Below are 23,755 nucleotides of genomic sequence, written 5' to 3'. Positions count from 1 at the left end.
AAGAACTGCAAGCACCCGGCTGTACACAAAACAACTCACACGATGCACAAACACGGGGTTATCTGACACAGAGTGCCAGGTTGGAGAGCCACCGACTTAGGCCATGTTGTAACGTCCTAAAGAGACAAGACCTAATTGACTACCCCTCTGCAAGTTGTTTCTTTACCTCCAAGTCTGAGGCCATGTTTCTCCACCAGAAAATGGTGGATTGCCCCCTCCGGGTTGGGGACGAGTTGTTGCCTCAAGTGAAGGAGTTCAAGTATCTCGGGGTCTTGTTCACGAGTGAGGGTAGGATGGAGCGGGAGATTGACAGGCGGATTGGTGCAGCATCAGCAGTGATGCGGACGTTGTACCGGACCGTTGTGGTGAAGAGGGAGCTGAGCCGGAAGGCAAAGCTCTCAATTTACCAGTCACTCTTTGTTCCAACCCTCACCTATGGTCATGAGCTTTGGGTAGGGACCGAAAGGGTGAGATGGCGAATACAAGCGGCTGAAATTAGTTTCCTCCGTAGGGTGTCTGGGCTCAGCCTTAGAGATAGGGTGAGGAGCTCGGACATCCGGAGGGAGCTCGGAGTAGAGCCGCTGCTCCTTCGCGTCGAAAGGATCCAGTTGAGGTGGTTGGGTATCTGATTAGGATGCCTCCTGGGCACCTTCCTTTGGAGGTTTTCTGGGCATGGCCAACTGGGAGGAGACCCTGGGGTAGACCCAAAACTCGCTGGAGGGACTACATATCCAGTCTGGCCTGGGAAGGCCTTGGGGTCCCCCAGGAGGAGCTGGAGGGCGTTGCTGGGGAGAGGGATGTCTAGAGTGCCCTACTTAGCTTGCTGCCACCGCGACCCGACCCCGGAGAAGCGGCTGATGATGAATGAATGGATGGTTGTTTATGGTGTGATTACATCACATATGAACAGGTGGTTCCGGGTGCAACAAACCCCACACCCGATGCCCTGTCATTTGACCACTACTGATTTTCAAAGCAACGCGTTTCTCATTTTAACAATGGCTCGGAATATCTCTTTGAAATAAAAGTGAAATATTTTGATGTAACTATGAAAGAAGTATTACCCTCTTTAGTTATGGTGGAGAATCGACTAGGAACTTTTCTGTGGCCTGGATTGCGATCTTGAGTCATTTATCTCAAAAACCTAATCAGGTCAACTGGGGATAGTTTCTCACCTTTCCCCAAGAAAATAATCATTTTTGCTGCAGCCAATTTCTGTGAAGCTGTTGACTCAGGCAGAGACAAATAGACACAGATGGACAGACAGAAAAGTCTTTAAGCATACTCAATAATCCAGGTAAGGCAATCACAACAGAGAGGTGAATCAGTTCATCTGGACACAACGTTGATTGGGAGAAGCGTCTCATCGCTCGTCTAAGTGAACTCTTCAGTCTCACCTGACTGCAGGTGTCCCCACCCTTATAAACAATACAGTGGCATAACGACCCAAGCCCACAACCAGTTTCATGTGCAAATTGCCGTGACCTTTAGGTAGAGTTAAAATGGCCATGTTTGAGGGGTGGCGGTTTATTCCGTTGCCTACCAACACGGGGCTCGCCGGTTCGAATCCCTGTGCGGCCTCTGGCTTGGTCGGGCGTCCCTGCAGGCGCAACTGGCTGTGTCTGTGGGAAGCCTTATGTGGCTACGGCCCCCCCCTGGAGAAACCCCTCACTGTCAGGTGAAAAGAAGCGGCTGGCAACTCCACATGTATTGAAGGAGGCACGTGGCAGTCTGAAGCCCTCCCCAGATCGGCAGAGGGGGTGGAGCAGCGACTGGGATGACTCGGAAGAGTGGTGTAATTGGCCGGACACAGTTGGGGAGAAAAGGGGGGGGGACACAATTGTTGGGGAACGAAAACGTGAAAAGGTACGAAAAGTCAGTCTGATAACTTGTGCGTAATGAACTATAGATGCATGTGTGCATGTGTGCTACTTATTTCCTGCAGTGGGTCCCTACCCTTGTTTTTCCTCGGACTTGACGGGTCACCTGGTCTCCTCGTTTAACCTCTCGGCAAAAGAAGCCCTGACTCACTCCTTTTCCTTACACTCCTTTCTCGGCTCCATTTTTTGCCCTCAATTATCATCCATGAGCAAGTGTCCCTGAGACTGGCCTCATCTTGATGTGCCGAATCCCTGTCGTGTCCTTAGCATGTGCTCTGCAGGGAGATGAGTCACGCCATCCTCTTCTCACATTCCCTCCTATATCCACAGGCAGGGAGAGTAGAGTTGGGGAGGGGGACCCACAAAATGGCGAACCCCAGGGAAACAACACGGCGATAACACACACCTAAGCGAGTGCGAGGAGCAGGTTTGGACATAGCCTGCCTGCGCTTTTATAAGCTTAGCTTAGCTTAGCTTAGCTTAGCTTAGCTACCACCAAAATCAGTTCATTTGAATGAAGCACGGTGGCCCAGTGGATAGCGCTGTTGTCTCACAGCAAGAAGGTCCTGGGTTCGAACCCAAGGCCGTCCCAGGTCCTTTCTGTGTGGAGTTTGCATGTTCTCCCTGTGTCTGCGTGGGTGTCGTCCAGGTTAGGGTTCATACTCCTGTCTGTGCCTCTGAGCAAGGCAATGGAAAAAAGAAGTGGACTTGGTCTGCTCCTACCTACCTACACAGCTAGGATGGGTTAAATATAGAGAATTAATGTTGTTGTATGTATGTACAATGACAAAGTGTATTCCATTCTATTCTATCCTTCGACCGTGCTGACCTGTGGGGGAGTCAGAGGTCCGAGAGAGAGTCTGAAATAGAGGAGCCTAAACATCTTAGTAGTTCACGTCGTTTAATTTTACACAATTGTGCCCTGCTGGAATACAAACTGCATGACAAAAAATAGGCGGCGTGGTTTGCAGTCTATTTATAATCTACTACCACTATTTTCTGCTGCTCCCGTTAGGGGTCGCCGCAGCGGCTCATCAGTTCCCATCTCTTCCTGTCCTCTCCATCTTCTTTTGTCATGCCCGCCACCCGCATATCCTCCCTCACCACATCCATAAACCTCCTCTTTGGCCTTCCTCTTCTCCTCTTCCCTGGCAGCTCCATTAATCAGCGTCCTTCTCCCGATATACCCAGCATCTCTCCTCCACACATGAACAAACCATCTCAGTCCTGGGAGTTCCTATCACAGCGGACCTCTTCCAGGCCTTCACCTGTCACTGCGCTTTCCAAGAGGGCCCAGCAGCGTCTTCTCTTCCTGCGGTGTCTGAAGGAGGCGAGTCTCCCCCCCACCCATCCTCATCATACTACAGAGGCACCATAGAGAGCATCCTGAGCAGCTGGATCACTGTCTGGCATGGGAACCGCAAGGCCTCCTACCGCACATCCCTACAGCGGATAGTGAAGACAGCTGGGAAGATCACAGGAAGTGCTCTCCCATCCAGCCAGGCCATCTATGATGCACGGTGCACCCGGAGGGCTCTCAGCATCGTGAAGGACCCCACCCCACCCTTCCCACAGCCACTTCACCCTCCTACCCTCTGGCAGGAGGTACCGGAGCATCCGTGCTGCCTCCGCCAGACTACGCAACAGTTTCATTCCTCAGTTTCAGGCGCTCCTCCACCTGCACCCTACTCTCACTACAGATCACAATGTCATCCGCAAACATCTTAGTCCGCGGAGACTCCTGTCTGGTCTTATCTGTCAACCTGTCCATCGCCATTGCAAACAAGGAAGGGCTCAGAGCCGATCCTTGATGTAACCCCACCTCCACCTTGAACCCATCCGTCACTCCCACCACACACCTCACCACTGTCACACTGCCCTCATACATATCCTGCACCACTCCTACGTACCTATCTGCCACTCCCGATTTCCTCATACAATACCACACCTCCTCTCTGGGCACCCTGTCGTATGCTTTCTCTACATCCACAAAGACACAAAGTAACTCCTCCTGGCCACCTCTATACTTCTCCATCAACATTCTCGAAGCAAACATCACATCTGTGGTGCTCCTTCCTGGCATGAAACCACACTGCTGCTCACTAATCATCATCTCTCCTCTTAACCTAGCTCCCACTTGTAATCGATTCATAATGACATAGCATAACTATGTTTTATCAATTAATCTGTAATTAGTATTTTTCGTGGCCAAGCTTCTGGCACCACGAGGACCAAAATTTCACTCTGCCAATTTCTGGCCTAAGGGCCAGCTTCGGTGGAAAAACGTGTTGTTGTGTGTGTGTGAGCGTGTGCACATGGCTAGAAAGACGTATAACTGTCTGTGTATATCTGCACGAGCGCGTCACGCAGACGCTAGTGTACGCGAACTCGCTTATTGGGCTTAATTACACCCGTTACATAACAGGGAGAAACTTCATTAAACCCATAATTCACCCTTCCGCTGTCATTTCCCCCGAGGCAAACCTCTCCCGCCAAAACCCTCGCTGGCAGCCGGAGGAGCTGCTCCAGTGTGCCTAACTCGGCCGGCACCATACTACATCTGTCTCCACCTATCCATATCTCACGGCTGCCACAGTGATTATATGCACGTATGCACCAGCACCACGCCTGGCTCAATGGTCACAGTAATAACATTACTTGCTGTGAGTGACGCCGATCTTAATGCGCCGGCGCGCTACAAGGCTACGTTAGCCCTGCCGGGAGGAGATGGATGGGGCAGGAGGGTGAGCGAAACGGAGAGATTGGCGGGACGGAGAGAAACGATAGGAGTAAGAGAAACAGAGGGGGTGGGGTGGGGGTGGGAGAGCAGTGGGGAGAGAGCGAGAGAGAGACGGTAGAGGGAGAGGAGTTGCTGACAGAGAGCCATAGAGAAAACGGGGAGGCAGAGAGAAGAAGGGGGGGTTTTATATACATATAAGCCAACCTGTTTACACTCCTCCCCCTCCGGTGGGCGCTACAGAGCGGTGTACGCCAAAACCTCCACGCACGAGCAGTTCCTTTCTGCAGGCCCCGTCACCCCGATGAGCACTTAACACTGAACACCCACTGTACCTGTAAGTGCTAAACTATACATCCTGTAGATTAAACAGTTTTAAAATGTCACCACTGTCTAACGTGAATCTGGGCACACTGCCTGCGTTTACATGATGTTAGAAAAAAGTGGAGTTATTGTGTTAGTGCGACTAAAACTGGACTTTTAAGATACATTTGAACGTGTTAGTCCCGCTGAAATCGTACTAAATCCAATTTCTGGAAGTGGGACCAACACTATATGCTTCAATCGGCCCCGAACTGGCCTAGGCGTTCTGCGCATGATCCATAGTTCCCATGGTGGTCTTTCACCCAATAGCAACCAGCTGAAAGGGGGCATATCGCCGCCACCTACCGTACCCGGGTCGGACATACTTCCACCAATAAACCGATTTCCCCGGTTCTTGATAGTGGCACAACGACGGTAGTCCAGTTGCATGGCCTAGTCCAGTGTTTCTCAACCCCAGTCCTCAAGGACCCCCTGTCCTGCAGATTTCCTTTGCAACCCTGAATAGGCACCTGTTTGTAGTTATTCAACCAATCAGCAATGAATGTCAGAGTTTGCACACCTTGCATAATTAAGTGCTTTGAGATGATTGGTTGAGTAAGTACAAGCAGGGCTACCTATGCAGGGTTACATTGAAAATCTGCAGGATAGGGGGTCCTTGAGGACTGGGTTGAGAAACACTGGCCCTAGTCGAGCTGCAACCGTAGCTCCACTTAACGGTGCAAGTACACCCACACCGAATGTGGCTGTTTTGTGTACTTGCATGTTCTGCCATGTCCACCTAGCTCATGCATATAAAGTGGCCCGTTAGCATGCTTATTGCAGCAGCTTTGCACTCGCCACCATTGCACTGTCGTCTTCCCGCTACATCACTGTTGTGGCTTTTCCTTTTTATTATACACATGGATATCTGTACATGGGAGTCAAATGTTTGTTTACCGTGTTGTCGTAGTTTTGGCTATATGTCTATTCTGTGTAAGCACATGGAGAGCAATGGAGGAACTGCAGTCAAATGCCGTGTATGTGTAGGCCTACACATACCTGGCCAAATGACACTGATTCTGATATACATACACACACACACATCATGGGTAGAGAGAGAGAGAGAGAAAAAGAGGGATGCATTGAGAAAGAGAAAGCTAGAAATGAAGAGAAAGGTAGAGAGAAGGAGTCAAGTAAAAAAGAGATAAGGTACAGACATTAGGGTCGTTTGGGATTTTCTGTCTTGTAAATTTTCTTTCATCTGTGGGACCCATTAAGTTTGGTAAACTTTCATGTGCCCAAGATGACAGTAGTGTGTGTGTGTGTGTGTGTGTGTGTGTGTGTGTGTGTGTGTGTGTGTGTGTGTGTGTGTGCATATTGTGTGCATATTATTTGTACTTGTGCGTGTTGTGTTTGTACACCAAGCATCTGTTCACATTTTTGTATATATACATGCAGATGTTTGTATGTGTGCAAGTATGTAGTATGTGTGTCATAGGCGGTGCTATTAAGAGGCTAGTGGGGGCGTCCGGGTGGCGTGGCGGTCTATTCCGTTGCCTACCAACACAGGGATCGCCGGTTCGAATCCCCCTGTTACCTCCGGCTTGGTCGGGCGTCCCTACAGACACAATTGGCCGTGTCTGCTGGTGGGTCAGGGCGCCTGGGGAGGGGGAACTGGGGGGGAAGCGTGATCCTCCCACGTGCTACGCCCCCCTGGTGAAACTTCTCACTGTCAGGTGAAAAGAAGCGGCTGGCGACGCCACATGTATGGGAGGAGGCATGTGGTAGTCTGCAGCCCTCCCCAGATCTGCAGAGGGGGTGGGTGGAGCAGCGACCGGGACGGCTCGGAAGAGTGGGGTAATTGGCCAAAATTTTGATTGGGGAGAAAAGGGGCGGAGGGGGGGGGCTAGTGGAAGTCTCGCTTCCCCATAATGATCACTGAAAAAATTCAACATAAGGCCTAAAAAAAATCTGTCTGTCTGTCTCTGGTTAAAAGAATCGTCCATTTAACTTTTTATCGCTACTTTCACTTTTATTTCTTTTTAGCGACCACGGCAGTGATTTATCTTCCCTGACATTGCAGTTAGGTTTAGCGAACAGGTTTTCACTGAGCGACGTTAAGCAATTAGCTATGTAGGAATGATGCCATGATTTAAAAAAAAAATCAAATAATTTGGGGTCAGAGGAGTAGGCTGGACGTTCAACCAAGATGAGGAGCTGACCTCAGTTGACTGTAAGCTGAAAGACTTTTGGAACTGAACAGACCGGTGATCGGACTGGTCCTTTGCAGCCTGTTCTCATTCCCAGGTCGTCCAATACTGAGGCTTTGGCACACCCCTCGGCGTCTGATACTGACGCACAGGCACATTAAAAAGTTGAGTTTGTGTTCACTGTCAGAAACGTTGCATTCCAACAACTTTCTGGTGAGGCCCGAAGAATCTTAGTAATAACTAGCAAACTAAAGATCATATATATGCATTCACTGAATGGAAATTGGGAAAATAAAACGCACATTTCTCGCTAGAGATGTCATCAAAACACATTTTAATACCACATTTATTTTGAAATATTGCATTTTCCTCAGAAAATATAGTGAATGTCAGCCATTTTTTGAAAATCTTCGGAGACAGAAACTGACATTCACGTGACATGGACGCATGCTTCCACAACATTGGGTATAAATTGAAATGTTGATATGAAATGTATTTGCTATTTGGTTCAGAAAGCCCCCCCATCTGCCAGTGGATTAAAAACTTACTGACGGGAGTTAGCTGGTGAGGCTGGGAAAAATCAGATCCAGCGCGCGGACAATCAGCACTGGCACCCCCCAGGGATGTGTGCGTGGCCCTGTACTCTTCTCCATCTACACAAATGACTGCACCTGAGGTGACCCCACTGTTTAAACTCTGGACGTTTGCGGATGACACAACCATCATTGTCCTTATTTGGGATGGTGAGAGTCTGCACAGAGATGGGAGGTTGATCAGCTGGCGCTCTGGTGCGACCATGACAACCTGAAGCTGAACATGTACAAAACAATGGAGCTGACAGTGGATTTCAGGAGTACCCACCCAACACTGCCCTCCCCTCACCATACTCAACAGCACGGTGTCTACGGTGAAATCTGCAGACATCTGGGTTCCACAATCTCCCAGGTGGGCATCCAACATAGACACAATCATCAGAAGGGCCCAGATGTACTTTGTCCGCCAGCTCAAGAAATTCAACCTGCCTCAGGAACCGTTGGTTAAGTTCTTCACTGCAATAATCCAGTCTGTCCTCTGCACATCCGTCACTGTCTGGTTTGGTTTGGCCACCAAACAGGACAGGGACAGACTACAACAGACAGTTAAATCTGCAGAGAAAACCAATGGTGCCAACCTGCCCTCCATTCAGGACTTATACACCTCCAGGCTCAGGAAACAGGCAGGCGACATCACTGCAGACCCATCACACCCTGGTCACAACCTGTTCCAACTCCTCCCCTCTGGTAGGCGCTACAGAGCACTGTACCCCAAAACAACCGGATATAAAAATAGTTTCTTTCCACACACGGGCTGTCATTCAAATGATTGCTCAACACGGTCAATAAACCCAACCATGTTGTTTATACTGTACTGTACATTGTAAGTGTACTGGTACGCTTTGTCCTGTCCATCTACATCAGTATGTATGTAAGTAGCCTGCTAACATCTACATCAACATCTCTGACATATTCTCTGCATCTTATTACCTCTTATTTCGCCTGTATAAGTCAATCCTTTTTCCACATCCCAAGGATCAGTCTGCGATGCCTCGGCACGCCCTGGTCCCCGCCTTTGCCTGCTGTCTTCATTGCACCCTACACCAATGCTCATCCCCGCGGGTGGTGGGTCCATGTTGCTTTTTCGGGCTGGGCCCGACCGGGCCCCTTGGGCCAAGGCCCGGACACCAGACGCTCGCCAGCGAGCTCCCTTCCCAGGTCTGGTTCCAGGAGGGGGCCCTGGTTTCACTTTTCCATTGGGTTTCTTGGGAATCATTCTTAGTCTGGCTGCTCCCCTGGGACCAATTTGCCTTGGGAGACCCTGCCAGGAGCTATTGCCCCTGACAACTAGGCTCCCAGGATCACCATGTTAAGGTGGCAATTCTAGGATAGGGATAATTGGAGCACACCAGAGGGTGTGCACTTCAGATTTCCGGGTTCCACAATCTCCCAGGACCTAAGGTGGGCATCCAACATAGACACAAATCGGAGAACACCGGAGGGTGTGCTCCAATTATCGGGGCATCACACTGCTCAGCCTCCCTGGGAAAGTCTACTCTAGGCTGATGGAAAGTGAGCTCTGACTGATTGTTGAATCTCGGATCCAGGAGGAACAATACAGATTCTGTCCTGGCCGCGGAACAACGGACCAACTCTTTACCCTTGTGAAAGTGCTGAGGGGAGGCATGGGAGTTTGACAAGCCAGTCTACATGTGTTTTGTGGACTCGGAGAAGGCTTACGACCGTGTAGCCCGGGGCACAGTGTGGAGGGTGCTGCGGGAGTGTGGGGTAATGTGGCAGTCGCTACAAGCCATCCGGTCCTTGTATAAGCAAAGTGAGAGCCGTGACCGTATTCTCTGCACGAAGTCAAACACGTTTTCGGCGAGTCTCGGACTCCGCCAAGGTTGTCCCTTGTCCCTTGGCGCAGCCAAGGTGAGGAGCGTGTCCATTTTGGGAACCTCTACATTGCGTCTCTGCTCTTCGCAGATGATGTGGTTTTGTTGGCTTCATCAGAACGCGACCTCCAGCGCGCGCTGGGGCGGTTTGCAGCTGAGTGTGAAATAGCTGGGGTGATAGTCGGCACCTCCAAGTCCGAGGCCACGGTTCTCCACCCGAAAATGGTGGATTGCTCCCTCCGGGTTGGGGATGAGTTTGCTTGTTTGTTTGTTTGTTTGTTTATTTCAGATCTGTTATACTGATATATGTTCCGTTTTTGCTTGTTGACTTTTGAATTGTAACTATTGTACTGTTTGAGCCCAGGGAGAATAGTCGCTGCTGAGGCAGTGATTAACGGGGATCGGAAATAATCAGAATCAGAATCAGAATACTTTATTCATCCAACACGTGGGTCGCCGGTTCGAATCCCCGTGTTGCCTCCGGCCTGGTCGGGCATCCCCACAGACACAACTGGCCGTGTCTGCAGGTGGGAAGCCGGATGTGGGTATGTGTCCTGGTCGCTGTACTAGCGCCTCCTCTGGTTGGTCAGGGGCGCCTGTTCGTGGGGAGGGGGAACTGGGGGAGGGGGATAGCGTGAACCTCCCACGCGCTACGCCCCCCCTGGCGAAACTCCTCACTGTCAGGTGAAAAGAAGCGCCTGGTGACTCCACGTGTATGGGAGGAGGCGTGTGGTAGTCTGCAGCCCTCCCCGGATCAGCAGCAGAGGGGGTGGGTGGAGCAGAGATCAGGAGTGGGGTAATTGGCCGGATAGAATTGGGGAGGTAAAGGTGGAAGGGAAAAAAAATCCTCCCCAACAAATGTTTTTAGTTTCCATCTGTGCACAGTAAATAAAAAAAGTCCCTGCCCCCGTGAAAAGGCGCCTAATATGAGTCATGATTCAGCGCCAAAGATTCAATCAGTGACGGGTTGGTTCGCAGAGCATTTCAAATGGGATATAATTTGTCTTCACACTCCGCAAGCTAAGCTCCTTCGGTTTAAAATGATGTTTAGCTTTTTTACGTCTGCATTAATGTTTCGCAAATGTATCTTCCCCGTTCCTGATGCCCTAGCGCCGCCTATGATGCGCGTGTGTGTGTGTGTGTGTGTGTGTGTGTGTGTGTGTGTGTGTGTGTGTGTGTGTGTTTTGTAATCCCCTCTGTGATCTGGGGGAGCCTATCTATGAATACAGACCTGACTCTACACCTCCTCTCTCAGGATCTCTTCATTCTCTCTCTCCTCCTTTCTGTCCCTCTATCTGTCTTCAACAGAATAGGGGGAGGGGGTAGAGAGAGAGGGGGGGGTGTAGCAATATGCTGTTGAGGTGGGAGAGAGATAAAGACTTAAATGTGAGTCAAAGCAATATCACTAAACGGGGCGTAAGGATTTGCAAATCACATTAGGCGGCAATGTCAGGGCTCATACCAACATCATATTGTATAATATCAACGTCATATCAAAGAGGAATAAAGTTGATCAGCCACAGCAGGAAGACATGGGAGAGAGTAATAGAAGCTAGGTTAAGAGGAGAGGTGACGATCAGCGAGCAGCAGTATGGTTTCATGCCACAAAAGAGCACCACAGATGCGATGTTTGCTTTGAGAATGTTGATGGAGAAGTATAGAGGAGGCCGGAAGGAGGTACATGGTGTCTTTGTAGATTTAGAGAAAGCAGATGACAGAGTGCCGAGAGACGAGGTGTGGTATTTAATGAGGAAGTCAGGGGGGGGGGGGCAGAGAAGTGTGTAGGAGCGGTGCAGGATATGTATGAGGGAAGTGTGACTGGTGAAGTGTGCGGTAGGAATGTCAGATGGGTTCAAGGTGGAGGTGGGATACATCAAGGATCGGCTCTGAGCCCTTTCTTGTTTGCAATGGTGATGGACAGGTTGACAGATGAGATCAGGCAGGAGTCTCCGTGGACTTTGATGTTCATGGATGACATTGTGATCTGTAGCGAGAGTAGGGTGCAGGTGGAGGAGCGCCTGGAGCGGTGGAGGTATCCACTGGAGAGAAGAGGAATGAAAGTCAGTAGGAGCAAGACGGAATATATATACATGAATGAGAGGGAGGACAGTGGAATGGTGAAGATGCAAGGAGTGGAGGTGACGAAGGCGTGTGAGTTTGAGTATGAGTTTAAATACTTGGGGTCAACTGTTTAAAGTAATGAGTACTGCAGAAGAGAGGTGAAGAAGAGGGTGCAAGCAGGGTGGAGTGGGTGGAGACGAGTGTCAGGAGTGATTTGAGACAGAAGGGTACCAGCAAGAGTTAAAGTGAAGGTTTACAAGATGGCCGTGAGACCAGCTATGTTATATGGTTTGGAGACAGTGGTGCTGATGAAGAGACAGGAGGTGGAGCTGGAGGTGGCAGAGATGAAGATGATAAGATTTTCATTGGGAGTGATGAAGAAGGACAGGATTAGGAATGAGTATATTAGAGGGACAGCTCAGGTTGGACAGTTTGGAGACAAAGCAAGCGAGGCAAGATTGAGATGGCTTGGACATGTGAGGAGGAGAGATGCTGGGTATACTGGGAGAAGGATGCTGAATATGGAGCTGCCAGGGAAGAGGAGAAGAGGAAGGCCAAAGAGGAGGTTTATGGATGTGGTGAGGGAGGACATGCAGGTGGCTGGTGTGACAGAGGAAGACGCAGAGGAGGAAGAGATGGAAACGGATGATCCACTGTGGCGCCCCCTAACGGGAGCAGCCGAAAGTAGTAGTAGTAGTAGTAGTAGTAGTAGTAGTAGTAGTAGTAGTAGTCGTCGGGGCTCGTATGAACTCTTTCTAACCTGGATCAGAATTCAGAGGATCACTCTGTATTTTAAATTTTCTTAATTTTGTCAGTTTTTTGCCATCACACTTGTCAGTTATGATATTTTACACACTGGCTTAATTTTGGAGATTTTGAATATGGGGCCACCTTTGGACACAGCTTTACAACAGCATCTCATGGGGCAACTGAACGCGAAACCTGTCCTGTCAATGACAGAAAGAAAAGCTAGTGCCTCAGTTAGACTGTGTACCAAAGTGAGAGCTGTGGCCGCATTCTTGGCACAAAGTCAAACACGTTTTCGATGGGTTTCAGACTCCGCCAAGGTTGTCCCTTGTCTCTGATTCTGTTTTTGACACTCATGGACAGGATATCAAGGTGCAGCCAAGGTGAGGAGTGTGTCCGTCAGCAGTAATGCGGACGTTGTACCGGACCGTTGTGGTGAAGAGGGAGCTGAGCCGGGAGGCAAAGCTCTCAATTTACCAGTCAGTCTTCGTTCCAGTCCTCACCTATGGTCATGAGCTTTGGGTAGTGACCAATAGGGTGAGATTGCGGATACAAGCAGCTGAAATGAGTTTCCTCCGTAGGGTGTCTGGGCTCAGCCTTAGAGATAGGGTGAGGAGCTTGGACATCCGGAGGGAGCTCGGAGTAGAGCCTGCTGCTCCTTCGCATCAAAAGGAGCCAGTTGAGGTGGTTCGGGCATCTGATTAGGATGCCTCCTGGGCGCCTTCCTTTGGAGGTTTACCGGGCACGGCCAACTGGGAGGAGACCTTGGGGTAGACCCAGAACTCACTGGAGGGACTACATGTCCAATCTGGCCTGGGAACGCCTTGGGATCCCCCAGGAGGAGCTGGAGGGCGTTTCTGGGGGGAGGGACGTCTGGAGTGCCCTACTTAGCTTGCTGCCACTGCCACCCGACCCCGGAGAAGCAGCTGAAGATGAGATGGGATATACCACAAAGCAACATAATGTAACATCAACATGTGTTGTATGTTGATGTTACATCAAAGGCTCTTGATGGGTTTCTCATCCCTCAGGGTAGAAAGTCACTTCTCAATATCATCAGATTGACTCCAAGGCCTCAAGGAATGGGTTGTTTTCTGCTCCCCATTTATGTAACTTTACTTTAAATAAGGACCTGTCTGGGCGGCACGGTGGCGCAGTGGTTAGCGCGGTCGCCTCACAGCAAGAATGTCCTGGGTTCGAGCCCTGGGGTAGTCCAACCTTGGGGGTCATCCCGGGTCATCCTCTGTGCGGGGTTCGCATGTTCTCCCTGTGTCTGCGTAGGTTTCCTCCGGGTGCTCCGGTTTCAGTCCAAAGACATGTCGGTCAGGTGAGTCAGCCGTACTAAATTGTCCCTAGGTGTGAATGTGTGTCTTGGCCCTGTGATGGACTGGTGACCTGTCCAGGATGTCTCCCCACCTGCCGCTCAATGACTGCTGGGAAAGGATCCAGCATCCCTGCTACCCTGAGCAGGATAAGCGGCTTGGATAATGGATGGATGGATGGATGGATGGGTCCAGGGCCCTCTTTATAAACATTGGCTAGTGTCTGGCATGTGAAATACGCATTTCAACTGTTCATTCCCACCAAGTAGAGTAAAACCATACTTGAAATGATAAACCTAGAGGGGAGCCATGTTTTGCTAGTAATTAGAGAGGGCTTGATGGGAAAAACTTGCACATCTTGAGATACTCGATGGAGTCTACAGACCGAGAACCAAATGCACTGCGACAGGGACATAATGTGTGCAAACGTCCCGAAAAATATTTCAAATCTATTCCAGGGTCTTTTGTTTTACTGCTATAAAGGATATGAATGACTACGATGGGCAGAGTGCTTGTCATGCCTGCATGACGTTCTGCTTCCTGTGTAGGAAGATGGCTCTACGAATTCGCGTTTGCAGCAGCCTCACCCAGTACCGTCCATGCAGTGTCTTTGTCCACATCTGCGTCACATTTGTTTGATGGCTGGGAGAGCTGGTGTTGGATCAGCTGGGAGAACGGGGCAGGTTAAGCTAACTGCTAGCCCATGCAGACCGGCAGTTCCAATAACACCCAGCATTGACTGTGGTGTATTTGATGTCGTCGTGGGGAGTGCGGGGAGGTGTGTTGAATGTGTCTGGCTGGGGGAGCTGGCGCTGGATCGGCTGGGAGAGCTTGGTCTGCGTTGTCCGGTGGGCCCGGGGACCACGGCCCCTGCCTGGAGCTGCGCCCGAGGAGGAAACGCCGAGGGCGGTCTGACAGGACGCGAAAGTGGAGCAGGCTAAGCTAACTGCTACCCCATGCAGATCGGCGGTTCCGACAGTCATCCTGGCTGGCGTTTGTTCCCTAGGACAGTGATTTTTTTTGTTTAGTTTGGATATACACTCACTGGCCACTTTATTAGGTACACCTTGCTAGTACCGGGTTGGATCCCCTTTTGCCTTCAGAACTGCCTTAATCCTTCGTGGCATAGATTCAACAAGGTACTGGAAACATTCCTCAGAGAGTTTGGTCCATATTGACATGATAGCATCACGCAGTTGCTGCAGATTTGTCGGCTGCACATCCATGATGCGAATCTCCCGGTCCACCACATCCCAAAGGTGCTCTATTGGATTGAGATCTGGTGACTGTGGAGGCCATTTGAGTACAGTGAACTCATTGTCATGTTCAAGAAACCAGTCTGAGATGATTCGAGCTTTATGACATGGCGCGTTATCCTGCTAGAAGTAGCCATCAGAAGATGGGAACACTGTGGTCATAAAGGGATGGACATGGTCAGCAACAATACTCAGGTAGGCTGTGGCGTTGACACGATGCATTGACCATTACACCACCACCACCAGCCTGAACCGTTGATACAAGGCAAGATGGATCCATGCTTTCATGTTGTTGACGCCAAATTCTGACCCTACCATCCGAATGTCGCAGCAGAAATCGAGACTCATCAGACCAGGCAACATTTTTCCAATCTTCTATTGTCCAATTTTGGTGAGCCTGTGCGAATTGTAGCCTCAGTTTCCTGTTCTTAGCTGACAGGAGTGGCACCCGGTGTGGTCTTCTGCTGCTGTAGCCCATCTGCCTCAAGGTTCGACGTGTTGTGCGTTCAGATATGCTCTTCTGCATACCTCGGTTGTAATGAGTGGTTATTTGAGTTACTGTTGCCTTTCTATCAGCTCGAACCAGTCTGGCCATTCTCCTCTGACCTCTGGCATCAACAAGGCATTTTCGCCCACAGAACTGCCGCTCACTGGATATTTCCTCTTTTTCGGACCATTCTCTGTAAACCCTAGAGATGGTTGTGCTTGAAAATCCCAGTAGATCAGCAGTTTCTGAAATACTCAGACCAGCCCGTCTGGCACCAACAACCATGCCACGTTCAAAGTCACTTAAATCACCTTTCTTCCCCATTCTGATGCTCGGTTTGAACTGCAGCAGATCATCTTGACCATGTCTACATGCCTAAATGCATTGAGTTGCTGCCATGTGATTGGCTGATTAGAAATTTGCGTTAACGAGCAGTTGCACAGGTGTGCCTAATAAAGTGGCTGGTGAGTGTATGTGTTAGTTTAGATGTTGGTTCTTGTAGTTTTTGATGTGTTTTTGTCTTTGCGTTGTACTGCTGTGGGCTGGGGGAAACGGTATTTTATTTCATTTCATGTATGCAAGTGCATGAAGTGAAATGACAAATAAAGTGTTCCTGATTCCTGATAACCAAGGGCCTGCGGTCACAGTGGAGAAACAATCGGTCCCTTCAAACACTTGTTCAGTCACCCAGTACGTGCTCAGCATGCCAACTAGATATGGAGCTAAAACATGGATGCATGTGATGTGAGACCCATTTATGCCTGGAATATGCAGGGTGAGGGCCTGCAGCCTTGGCCCAGAGCTGCCCAAACAGAAACGGACCACGTGGGTGTTGAAATGGCTGCAACGCACATCAGACGCTGGAGTGCTGTGAGGCCCCACACATTTCTGTTTCTTCATTTCAGCACGCATGTTAACTAACAAGCGAGCTTGTCCATACCAGCCGAGCCCAGCGCACAACACTGCAGCCACCTACTGCTCCTCTACAATAGGAGAGGGGAAATGCAAAAGACAAACGTCATTGTGACAAAACAACTGTACAATGACAAAAATAAAGGAGCTTTCTTTCTTCAACTTGATCCTTGGCTCCGCCTTCACTTACTTCCTCTTCTTGGTCTCCAAAGTCGTCCTGCAGACCGCCATCCGATGCTGCCTAGCTAAGCCACCACCTGTCACCACCTCACAGTCTCCAATCTCTTTTGGATTGTACCTCCTACATAAGACGTAGTCCACCTGTGTGCGCCGTCCTCCACTCTTATACGTCACCCTGTGTTCCTCCTTCTTCTTGAAATACATATTCAGCACTGGCATTTCCATCCTTTTTTGCAAAATCCACCACCATCTGTCCTCCCACATTCCCTCTCCTTGACACCATACCTGCTCATCTGAAGTCCGCTCCGATCACCACTCTCTCCTCCTTGGGTACACTCCCCCCACTTCATCCACCTCACTCCAGAATTCTTCTTTTTCTTCCATCTCACATCCAGCTTGTGGGGCATACGCGCCGATAACATTCATTTATTATACCCTCGATTTCCAGCTTCGTACTCATCACCATCTGACACTTCTCACCTCCAGCACACTCTTGATGTACTCTTCCTTCAGGATTACCCCTACCCCATTACTCCTCCAATTCCCACCATGGCAGGAGAATTTGAACCCACCTCCGATGCTCCTGGCCTTACTTCCCTTCCACCTGGTGTCTTGCACACACAGTATTTCTACCCTCCTTCTCCCCATCATATCAGCCAGCTCTCTCCCTCTACAAGTCATAGTGCCAACATTCAAGGTTCCGACTCTCACCTCCACACTCCTACCCCTCCTCCTCTCCCGCTGGCTCTGAACTTACCTTACCCCTCTCCTTCTCCTTCGCCCAGCAGTAGCAAAAGTTGCCACCCGCATCCTGCTGGCCAACAGTACCGTTTGCAGCCATTGGTAACCCAGGCCTTGGCCGATCCGGTATGGAAATCTGACTTGTGATTTGCATATTTGATTTTGCAAAGGCTTTATGCCGGATGCCCTTCCTGATGCAGAAAGGGGTAATAGTTGCAATCACAGCATTTTAACATTGTTGTCTTACAATGCTGTGATTGCAACTATTCCCCAGTCCTCTGTGAATAGTACACATTGCCAATGGGCGTCCAAGTAAAGTAGCGGTCTTTTTTGTTGCCTACACGGGGATCCCGGTTCGAATCCCCATATTACCTCTGGCTTGGCAGGGCGTCCCTACAGACACAATTGACCGGATGTGGGTATGTGTCCTGGCCGCCTCCTCTGCTTGTTTGGGGCGCCTGTTCAAGTTCTCCCACACAGCTCCCCTTCTCATGTCCCTACACTGGCTGGCTCCCAGTAGCTGCTCGCATCCAGTTTAAGACTCTGGTGCCAGCCTACAGGGCAGTGACAGGAACAGCTCCTTCCTATCTCCAGGCCATGGTCAAGCCCTACACCCCCACCCGACAACTTCGCTCTGCTGCCTCAGGGAGCCTGGTCGCCCCGTCACTCAGAGGCCCCTGCTGCCGATCGACCCGGTCACGGCCCTTTTCTGTCCTGGCCCCCCAGTGGTGGAATGAACTCCCCACTGATGTCAGGACAGCAGAGTCACGGCCCATCTTTTAGTGCAGGTTGAAAACTCACCTCCTCAAGAACTACTACCCTGTTACTTGCTCTTAGCACTTATTGTATTCACTCGTTTAAAAAAAATCCCTTTCTTGTGCTTTTACTGTAGCACTGGTTCTGCTCAGATGCTTGTTTAGAGAGAAGATGCATTTATGACCTCTGATGACTAGTAGTTCTCCTGATTTCCTACGTTAAACGATGCACTTATTGTAAGTCGCTTTGGATAAAAGCGTCGGCCAAATGACTGTAATGTAATGTAACGTTAAAGGGGGGAAGGGGAACCGGGGGGAATAGTGCGGTCCACGCTACGTCCCCCTGGTGAAACTCTTCACTGTCAGGGGAAAAGAAGCGGCTGGCGACTCCACGTGTATCGGAGGAGGTACGTGGTAGTCTGCAGCCCTCCCCGGCTCGGCAGAGGGGTTGGAGCAGCGACCGGGACGGCTTGGAAGAGTGGAGTAATTGGCCGGATCCAACTGGGGAGAAAAGGGGGGAGGGAATTAAAAAAAATAGTACACATGGCCATTGTAACTCTAGTTAATGGTCAAGGCAATTTGAATATGAAGCCGGTCGTTGGATTTGGTGGTTATGCCACCGTACTGTTTACAAGGGTGGGGGTACCTGCAGTCAGGTGAGACTGACGAGGTCACTTAGATGAGTGATGAAACGTTTCTCTCAGTGAACGTCGTGTCCAGATGAACTGGTTCAACTCTCAGTGAAGCAGAATATCTCTGTTCTCTTGGGGATCTCTTCAAAGCAGTGAATGGATGTGTATATGGATTTTCTCAATCGTACACAGGACTGAAGACAAGTTGCGTCCTGATGGCAACCCTGAAATAAAGGAGCGTTCAAGCAAAGTGACAAGTGTCTCCGTCAAGGCCGCCTGGTGGCTTTGTGTGTGTGTACGTGGACTTGGGAGTTCTTTGCGTAGACGTGTTTAAGTATGTGTAAGTATATGTGCACTTATGTTTCTATCCATGTGACTATGTCCTCCCCGTGTTTGGTGTTTTCAAGATTCAGAAACACTTTTATTTGTCATTTCGAAACGAAATATCATTTTCCCCAGCCCACAGCAGTGCAACGCAAAGACAAAAACACACACCCAGAAGCTACAAGAACACACATATATCTAAACTAACATATAGATCCAAACTAAAAAAAATCATTGTCCAAGGGATCGAACGCCAGCCAGGATGACTGTCGGAACCGCCGGTCTGCATGGGCTAGCAGCTAGCTTAGCCCGCCCCGCTTCCGCGTCCTGTCAGACCGCCCTCAGTGCTTCCTCCTCAGACGCAGCTCCAGGCCGGGGCCGTGGTCCTTGGGCCCACCAGATGCAGCAGACCAGGCTCCCCCAGCCGATCCAACGCCAGCTCTCCCAGCCAGACACCCTCGACACACCTCCCCGCACTCCACGCGACGACACCAAAAACACCACAGTCAACGCCAGGCGAGGCCGCCGCCAGACTGTGGTGTCGGAAGTGCCGATCTGCATGGGCTAGCAGTTAGCTTAGCTTGCCCCGCTTCCACGTCCTGTCAGACCGCCCTCGGTGTTACCTCCTCAGTTGCAGCTCCGGTCTGGGCCGTGGTCCCTGGGCCCACAGGACGCAGCAGACCAAGCTCTCCCAGCCGATCCAGCGCCAGCTCTCCCAGCCATCAAACGAAGACAGAACTTAGACGCAGACGTGGACAAAGACACTGGACGGTACTGGGCGAGGCCGCTGCAAACCTGAATTTGCGTCACCATCTTCCCACACCGGAAGTGGAACATTTTTGTGTACGGCTGTATTTTATATGTTCATGTATTGATGTGTATGGTTATTGCAAAGAGCTGGAATCCCAATTTGTGAATGTGTGCACACGGTAGAGTTGTGTGTGTGTGTGTGTGTGTGTGTGTGTGTGATGCTTGTGTACGATAGATGCTGTGCGTTCAGAGGGCTGACAGCAAGAGTCTGCACTCAGCTAACAGAGATGTGTTGTTACTCAGACAGGCTTAATGAGCAAAGCTAGCTGATGATGGCAGCTGATCGACGTGCACGACCCGAGGCCTCGCGCTCGTCGAGTAGCAGAAGAAAACCCCTGCATGTACAAAGAGACGAGGGCTTGGGTGGTGCGAGGACAGGGGGAGCAAGAGAAAGCGAGTGAATGTGGGGGCGTCTGGGTGACGTTGCGGCCTATTCCGTTGCCTACCAACACAGGGATCGCCAGTTCGAATCCCCGTGTTGCCTCCAGTCCTTCATGAATGCCCATTTGCTAGCATGTAACCCTCGTGTGTGGACATGTATACAGCGTGCTGCGTGTGTCCACCTGTTGTGTGTCCGTGTCTACATGAACATGTTATGTGTGGGCTACCTCCCAAGTCTGCACCATATGCATGCTTGCTGGCCGTCACCCTCTCACGTTCTCCACCGTCACGTCTCGTCTCATACATCGTCAGGAGAGCAGATGGCGAGGCAGGAGTGATCCCTGTCTGCAGTGGCGGAGTTATATTTATATATTCAATCATATATATTTATTCATATATCAGCCATGCTCTTTTTCCTCTGAATGACATGAGGCTGTCTGCTCCCATGCACAGCTAATTAGCTTGAGATTTATATAAGCTGCAAGAGACACCTGCTTTTATAGGGTAGTGGATGAAAGCAACCTGTCATTGTGTGTTTGCCCATTTGTGTGTCTGAGGGTGTGTGTAACAGTGTATATGTTCAATACTAATGGCATAATTAAGTAGTGTATATAAAATACATTGTGTATGCATTGATGGAGGTAGTGGTAATAAGGACATATAGTTGTGTGTGTGTGTGTGTGTGTGTGTTGCACATTCAGTCGTTGCAGAACTATAATCCACAACTCTTATTTTCAGCAGTTATTGCATTTAATAGGCACAGGCTGTATGGGATGATTGATTAATTGTTCCAAAGTAAATAACACTTTGGGGGATAAGGGCAAAAAGTGAGCCTCATTTTTCAAGCAAATTTTGAATTCTTTCCTTTTACACAGGAAGTGCTGGATTACATATATATATATATATATATATATATATATATATATATATATATATATATATATATATATATATACACTACCGTTCAAAAGTTTGGGATCACATTGAAATGTCCATATTTTTGAAGGAAAAGCACTGTACTGTTCAATGAAGATAACTTTAAACTAGTCTTAACTTTAAAGAAATACACTCTATACATTGCTAATGTGGTAAATGACTATTCTAGCTGCAAATGTCTGGTTTTTGGTGCAATATCTACATAGGTGTATAGAGGCCCATTTCAAGCAACTATCACTCCAGTGTTCTAATGGTACAATGTGTTTGCTCATTGGCTCAGAAGGCTAATTGATGATTAGAAAACCCTTGTGCAATCATGTTCACACATCTGAAAACAGTTTAGCTCGTTACAGAAGCTACAAAACTGACCTTCCTTTGAGCAGATTGAGTTTCTGGAGCATCACATTTGTGGGGTCAATTAAACGCTCAAAATGGCCAGAAAAAGAGAACTTTCATCTGAAACTCGACAGTCTATTCTTGTTCTTAGAAATGAAGGCTATTCCATGCGAGAAATTGCTAAGAAATTGAAGATTTCCTACACCGGTGTGTACTACTCCCTTCAGAGGACAGCACAAACAGGCTCTAACCAGAGTAGAAAAAGAAGTGGGAGGCCGCGTTGCACAACTGAGCAAGAAGATAAGTACATTAGAGTCTCTAGTTTGAGAAACAGACGCCTCACAGGTCCCCAACTGGCATCTTCATTAAATAGTACCCGCAAAACACCAGTGTCAACATCTACAGTGAAGAGGCGGCTGCGGGATTCTGGGCTTCAGGGCAGAGTGGCAAAGAAAAAGCCATATCTGAGACTGACCAATAAAAGAAAAAGATTAAGATGGGCAAAAGAACACAGACATTGGACAGAGGAAGACTGGAAAAAAGTGTTGTGGACGGATGAATCCAAGTTTGAGGTGTTTGGATCACAAAGAAGAACGTTTGTGAGACGCAGAACAAATGAAAAGATGCTGGAAGAATGCCTGACGCCATCTGTTAAGCATGGTGGAGGTAATGTGATGGTCTGGGGTTGCTTTGGTGCTGGTAAGGTGGGAGATTTGTACAGGGTAAAAGGGATTCTGAATAAGGAAGGCTATCACTCCATTTTGCAACGCCATGCCATACCCAGTGGACAGCGCTTGATTGGAGCCAATTTCATCCTGCCACAGGACAATGACCCTAAACACACCTCCAAATTGTGCAAGAACTATTTAGAGCAGAAGCAGGCAGCTGGTATTCTATCGGTAATGGAGTGGCCAGCGCAGTCACCAGATCTGAACCCCATTGAGCTGTTGTGGGAGCAGCTTGACCGTATGGTACGCAAGAAGTGCCCATCCAACCAATCCAACTTGTGGGAGCTGCTTCTGGAAGCGTGGGGTGCAATTTCTCCAGATTACCTCAACAAATTAACAGCTAGAATGCCAAAGGTCTGCAATGCTGTAATTGCTGCAAATGGAGGATTCTTTGACGAAAGCAAAGTTTGATGTAAAAAAAATCTTATTTCAAATACAAATCATTATTTCTAACCTTGTCAATGTCTTGACTCTATTTTCTATTCATTTCACAACATATGGTGGTGAATAAGTGTGACTTTTCATGGAAAACACAAAATTGTTTGGGTGATCCCAAACTTTTGAACGGTAGTGTATATATATATATATATACGTGTATATATATATATATATATATATATATATATATATATATAGATGTAGGGGAAAACAACTTTAATTCATAGCAGTACACGCCAGTTTGGTACATCACACGCTCGGCAGCTGATGAGCCAGGCGCTCTCCTCAAAACTGGTCAAAACGGACCTAAGAAACAAGCATATCTAAATTAATTTAAAAAATGTGTACAACCCAATGAAATGTCCTCTTGAATGGATAGTTTTGAATTTATGAAGCCTATTCCTGTTCTGTGTTCCGTATTTCATATTGCTGAGTGGTAGATTTCCTTTCCATGTTCATCCATCCTGCACGCCATACTGGACATGCAGCTCCTGCCCGCCAGCTGCTTTACAATGCAGATCAAAACTGCCTCATTTTGGCTCAGTTCAGATAAGTGCTCCAAAGTTCACCCAACGTTGACAAAATGCCACGACATCCTTATCTTGGTGAGGTTGAGTGGTTATTTTAAAAGGTTGAAGCTTCTTTAGTATTTAATACCTCGGTGTTTATGCAATCAATGTTCTTTATTGTGTTGGTTAGTAGTAATCATAATGATACTTGCTGGGATTTGCTGGTGGGCTGTGTCGTGGTAAGTGCTAATATGAAGACGGATCAACACTTACACTCCACGTAAGTGACAGGACAGGAACTGAAATTCAGAATCATGTTTATTGGCCATGTAGGTTTGCACTAACATGGGATTTGACTCCGGTTTCGTGACTCTCTCAATGTACATAACATAGAATAACAACACTACAACACAACAGTCTTCAGATATATACACAAAGGTTGCCTATATACAAGTGAAATAAGAGGTGATAAAGGTGCAGTGGTGCAGAGAATATATCAGAGATGCTGAAATAGATGTTAGCAGGTTACTTACATACATGCCTGAGGTAGATGGACATGACAGAGTACCAGTATATGTACAATGTACAGTACAGTGTATACAAAATGGTTGGGTTTATTGACAGTGTTAAGCATTCATTTGA

General features: G+C 48.8%; 1 protein-coding gene across 1 annotated transcript in view; it reads left to right on the top strand.

The window, feature by feature from the left end:
* Positions 1-23,755, top strand: part of LOC130112376 (voltage-dependent T-type calcium channel subunit alpha-1I-like) — a 356,487-nt gene that overhangs the window by 54,375 nt on the left and 278,357 nt on the right. The gene's annotated exons all lie outside the window — the stretch shown is intronic.

Source organism: Lampris incognitus, chromosome 5 (genome assembly GCF_029633865.1).
Source record: "Lampris incognitus isolate fLamInc1 chromosome 5, fLamInc1.hap2, whole genome shotgun sequence".
Lineage (NCBI taxonomy): Eukaryota > Metazoa > Chordata > Actinopteri > Lampriformes > Lampridae > Lampris > Lampris incognitus.
The sequence above is the reverse complement of the archived record's forward strand: the minus strand, read 5'-3'. Positions and strand labels throughout refer to the sequence as shown.